Raw genomic sequence first — 6,139 nt, 5'->3', positions numbered from 1 at the left:
AACCTGACCTTGGACACTTTCAGGGATGAGGCATCCACAGCATCTTTGGGCAACCTGTTCCAGTGCCTCACCACCCTCATGGTAAAGAATTTCTTACTAATATCTAATCCAAACCTACCCTCTTTCACTTTAAAGCCATTCCTCATTGTCCTATCACTACATGCCCTTGTAACAAGTCCCTCTCCATCCTTCTTGTAGTCCACTTTAGGTACTGGAAGGTGCTATAAGGTCTCCCTGGAGCCTTCTCTTTTCCAGGCTGAACAAACCCAGCTCTCTCTCTTCATAGGAGAGGTCCTCCAGCACTACAAGCCTCTCTGTGGCCCTCCTCTGAACTTGTTCCAGGAGGTCCATGTCCTTCTTTTGTTGGGGGCCCCAGAGCTGGATGCAGTACTCCAGGTGGAGGTCTCATGATGATCATTTATGACAGACCCTTTTCCTGCCTTATTTGCATAACAGTAACCCAGAGAATACCCTGGTTTTTCTCCCTCTAATCTCTCTGGGGTATTCGAATATAATGTAGCGACAACTGTTTAAGACTTTCACAAATTTCAAAGCCTGTTCTTGAAATGAGCTGTTACTAGGGAAACAGTGAAACCTCTGTGGGGAAATATGGGAATAAGGCGAGAGGTTTGTGAGGCAGCATTCAAAGAATGGGTTTAAAGAATAAAATAACTATGCCACTTGTCCTATGCTGCTGCGTCTGTAGCAAAGCTGTCAGCTATTCTGGGAAACACTGGGAAATAGAGTTAACATCTATTCTCACTTCAGTGGTGTTCTATCCTTCAGTGAGCACCTGCAAATGGAAAGCAGGTGTCTAGCAAAAGTACAGTTCCCTTACAGAGTTTAAACATTTTGCAATGTTTAAAAGTATCAGTGCACAAAATGATTCAGGTACATGAAAAGTGAGATGACAAATTACTAGAGTATAAGTAAAAACATAAAAACATTTATTTTGGGACAGCTTCCTAGATTCTGTTATGCCTAGTATGCGCTATTTTATAGCGCTGCTCTTTCCTTAGCAAAAACAACCTGTAATTTTTTACAATAACAATCATAACATGTTGTAAGTGGTGCTCACACTCCCTGCTGAAGCCTTACTGATAAAAAAGCACTCACTTAAATTCTGTTTTGCCATCCCAAACCCTATTGTGATTAGGTGTTTCTGATTGTGGGTGAATACAGTCTAATGTTACTTTGCACTATGATGACCTTTTCAGTTTAATATGGAAGAACTTTCACTTCCATTTCCATTTTCAACAAGAAAAGTCCAAGGGGGGAAAATCAGAAGTGGGGATGGGTTGGGAGTAGAAGAGACCTGTGAAGAGTGACCAGCAGTGGAGATAAGACAGAGGAAACAGGGAGTGAGCAGGGAGTTGGCAAGAAGGAAAGGGCAACAGGCAGAGCTTGTTTGCAGGGGATAAGGAGAACTGATGCCTCTCTAAGTCAAGTTGAAAAGCTTAACTATAAGAAGGACTGAAACAGAACAGTGGTGAGGAAACCATGTAGAGAAGTGCTGTCAAGGGAAGGAGTTGAGAACAAAGTTGTGAGTAGCTGCGGGGGGTGAAGCAAAATGAACTGGGTGATCTCCTGGGGTGGGGAGGAGGAGCTGAAGCAGCTGAAGAAGGGGTGGGTGGGAGGCAGGGGCAGAGCCACTGAAGACACAGCAGGTGGTTGTGAAACTGATGGAGCACAGTGAGAGGTGTCCTCACCGAACAAGCCAAGCTCGTACCTGCTTGTGGCGCGCTGCAGCTCAAGGCAGCACCATGCCATGCAGCTGGCCCTGCTCTCATCCACTACGTGCTGCCATCGTGCACCAAGCAGAACTTGCTGCCCCTAGAGCATCCCCGTGTCATCTCTGCACAGCTGTTGGTAATGGTGACCCGTCTTCCTGCACAGGGCAATCTTGCTCAGGCAAGGGGAATGAGATAGTCATGCTGAAAGCGATGCAATGAAAATATCAAACAAAACCCAGAAGTGAAACAGGGAGGATATACAGCAAGAACTTAGACTTTATCCTGGTGATACCCAGAGGTAAGCTACCACTGTAACTTTCTTAGACTGCTATCTAGGAAGGGACCTTCACCTGTCAAGTAATCTGTAATATGGAGTAGATTTTACTGTCTAAATGATACCAGGATTTAGACGACAGTTCATCTGAAATGGAGGGAGCCATCCACTACTTGGAGAGAAAAAGGGAAAGGCTGTTTAGCCCCCTTTGTGGAAAACCATTACTGAATATCTTTGCTGTTAATTGTGTGATTATAGTGTCAAAAGGGGGCTGCAAAAGATCTGCTTCGGGCAGATTTACACAAAAGTAGAGCAGGGGAAAGAGATAAAAAACCAAAGAAGAATGAAGTTAAGAATTAGGACAGCAGGAGCCCATCCACATTTGCTCAGAAAAGGAAGATCAGGAATACGATCTTGAGCAAATGTTGGGGTCCTCCGTCAATGCTTCTCACACCCAATATAGCAATGCAGGTTAGTTTCCATACATCAGAGTTGTTCTTTAATGGAGTTATATTGGTATCAATTAGGCAGTAAAAAGGAGAGCCTGACGGCTAAGATGTGCTTCAGCCTGTTTCTCAGTCACTTGCTGGATGATTTTAGTGGTTTGGTTGGTGTTGTAAACCCCAATGCTGGTGAAAGGGGCTGATGTCATCACTCAGCTTTATTCCTCTTGAAATTACCAAACGCAAAGTTAGACAGAGCAAATTGGCCTTGCCCTAAACATGCTGCTCTGCTCTTATTTAAATTCGCACTAAAACTGCCGGACTTTTTCAATAGTCTGCTCCACTCTGAACTTCCATCAGCTAACTCAAATAAGGAGAAACGATGTTTCTGGCATTTACTCTCCCACTGCACCCTGTCTCTGAGTGGTTCTGCACGTTTCTGTTAGCTCGTCCCTCCCCAGTGGAGTCAAGGAGCCCAGGAGCAGGTAAGTGGCAATCACAGGCAGGTGAGGAAGGAGTGGGATTTCAATCACTGATGAAAGGGGCAAAACTAGATGGCAGGGAAGGGCCTTAGAGGGAGAGAAGGCGAAGACAGTGGACAAAAGAGGGAGCTGGACTGCGGCTTTCTTGGGGACACAGGGCAGGAGTTTGGGGTCTCTGTGGGAGAAAAGGGTGGTAAAAACATCTGTATGTCACACCCAGGGAAACAAGGCAGACAGCAAAGGAGGTGTGGGAACAGGGGATGAGCACTGAGCTGTACAGCAGCAGGAGTGTGATAGAAAGCAGGGACAAGAATAAGGACAGTGAAATGACTGGTGGCTGCTCTTTCCCTTTGAGAATTTCTCTCCACATAAGGCATATGTATCAGAGTGAGTATTTAGGAGAGGCAAGGCTTATTTCATCCTTAATTAGGCTTACTCATACTATACAAGTCTCTGGGCTTGCCGAGGAGCTGAGATATACAGTACCATTCAGTATATTCAATCCATCAGACTGCCATTTTTATATAGCAGTTTGTACAGGTCAGAGCCCTTCATAAGCCACCCAATGTCCTGAAAATTTGTCATTAAATTGAATTAAGAGACAGGTCTTTCTATAGTTCTTCTGATAAAGTGGTTTAAATCAGGTAATAAAAAAAAAAAGAGAGGCTCTTGAAGAAACAGGAGTCACACATGATAAATGAAAAAGGAACAAATCACAGGTCCCGGTATTATCTGTCTCAGAACTCTGAGGGAGATGATGGAGCTTGTAACAAAATCATGCTGTTAATAAAATTGGTTATGAGACTGGAGTGCTGTATATCTATGAGTCAACAGCTAAAAACAAAGGGAGCATGTTAGAGAATATCTTTAAAATGAAATTACACTTTTGCTCATGTCACAGTATCTCCATGAGGACTGTCTGGATTCTGCAACTGGTTCCTCCTAAGAATGATTGCTTTTACTTGGAAAGAAAAGGCAAGATGATATTTGTAAAATATGCCTTGAGATAGAATTCTGCAGTCCTGCGGTTGAGTGGCTGTGTTCCTCTACAGCAGCAATGCTGGATTTAAACAGGAGAGGGCAGTCATGACCAAGCATCCGAGCATACTGAGGGATTTCTCTTTCTAGACGGAAGATATTTGAAAAAGGTACATTTTTTTTAAATGATTAATAAAGCTTCATCATCCAAAAATAAATCTTCTCTAGACATCATGTATCAAGAGTAGTATAAATAATTACAAATTAAAACCTGTCTAGAAAACGAATGTTTGAGGTGTCCTTAAGCAGCACTATCCCAAATGCTGACAAAATCCCTGAAAAATCAGGAGGGTTTGAACAGCATGCTAATCTTTTTGATAGTCTCATTTCTAAAACTCTTGTGAGATCTTAGAGACTGCAATGGGGAGAGCTGGGATGGAACCTGAACCAAGACTGATGAAACCTGGATACTGTTCCCTACTGCTGTTTGTGAGCTTGGACAAGATATTTGCTGTGTCTGTGCCTTAGTTTCTTCTCTTGAAAGTAGAGTTTAAGTGTTAGAAAAGTCCATAAGCATGAAAATGACTGCAGGACACTGATAGTAGGTTAAGATCACCATATCAAAGCTAGGCAGTCAGTATGGATAATGCTGTTCACAGATATTTTAATATTTTTTTCTTTGTTGAGAGATGATTGAATTTTTTCAGTGCATACCGGGCTTTCTCATGCTGTTCAGCTGATACTATTTGCAGTGCTTAGGTGAAAAAACAACTTCCCTAGGCATTTGTAAAAGAAAGTATATAAGGTATGTTGCTAGACCTCAGATGAAAGCATAAGCACCTTGGTTAGCAGGAAGTGCCCTCTACAAACTCCCTGTGCAGTTTGGAAAGTTGTATTCCCTCTCCCAGTTTCTACTTTATCCTCAGCAATAGCAGTGTACTATAAGTAGGCTTATCTGCTGTCCCCTGCATGAAGGGAACTCACATGTTGACCTTGGTGACAGGATCTTTGTTGTTTGCCATGTAAAGGGTATAATTTAGAACAGATGGGGTATGCCCACACGCCTTGTGGGAGTACAAATACAGAGACATGCTCTCCACCTGAAGTGCAGGTGAAGATAATTTGCTTTGGTCTGCAACATGTGGACATAGGCAAAGTAATCTGACCACTATCTGAGACAGCTGGGAAGTCCTTTGATATCAAGCTCCCCAGTTCTCCTTCTTTTTGAAGTTAGGCATACAAACTGTTACAATTTCAAGGCACTTCGTAATCCCTAGATAAACAGAGGCAGAAAGAAGGGAGCTCATTTATAGATCTTTTTTCTGCACTTCCACCTTTCTAGAAGTACTGTACAGTATGCTGGCAGGGAGAAGGCTCTGCATAAGGTCTATCTGTCTGATGAGGAAGGCAGAATCCAGCTGCAGGATCACCATCTGCGACCTTCAGGGCCCAGCAAGATCCTCAAGGCTGCAGCTCCTTCCTGCTATCTCTGCTAACTTGAAGGGAAAAAACAGGAGAAGAATAAGGACACTCTTGGTATGCACTATCCCAGACAGTTTCAAATGAGCACTGTGGTTTAAAAAAACATGTTTTATTATTTAAATAAAAGCAACATGGCTCTTCCTTTCCTTGTGAAGATGCAGGGCATACAGAACAGCTGCATTTGTAACTGCTGTTTAATTCAAGACCCAGACAGTGTCATTAAACATATTTTCTGGTGGAACAAAATTACTTCAATAGGAAATTGTATTTGTCTCACTTGTGAAAATGCAGCTTAGAATACGGTTATGGATGTTGCTTCTTTTTTTTGTAGGTGTTAGTGTGGCTGTATAATTAAGGGTCTGTCAGTACTTTCATTAAAATATTTTCGTTTTTCAGGATGTGTAAGTTAGCCTTAAAAATGGAAGCTTAATGGGTGAGTCTCCTCTTCACAAGCCAGACAGCATTGTAACTACATAGCTACCTAAAAAATGAAAAAGAAAGGAAAAAAAAGAAGATTATGTTTCTAGGTTCTCAGAATCACCAGGGCAACACTGACTGAAGGTGCAGAAAGACCGAAGTATATATTCTACTACATATATGGGATTAATGAACATTTTTCCAGATGAGTAACTGCTAAATTGGTAAATCTCTGTATTAACATATGAACAGATTGCTGCAAATGTAAGCAATAATTTGAGTAGTTGTGCCAGATTGCTGCTACTTAACTAGTAGCTTCAGCTATCCCCC

The sequence above is a fragment of the Lepidothrix coronata genome, unplaced genomic scaffold (assembly GCF_001604755.1).
Source record: "Lepidothrix coronata isolate B3197 unplaced genomic scaffold, Lepidothrix_coronata-1.0 Scaffold313, whole genome shotgun sequence".
NCBI lineage: Eukaryota > Metazoa > Chordata > Aves > Passeriformes > Pipridae > Lepidothrix > Lepidothrix coronata.
This window is presented reverse-complemented; position numbering follows the sequence as displayed.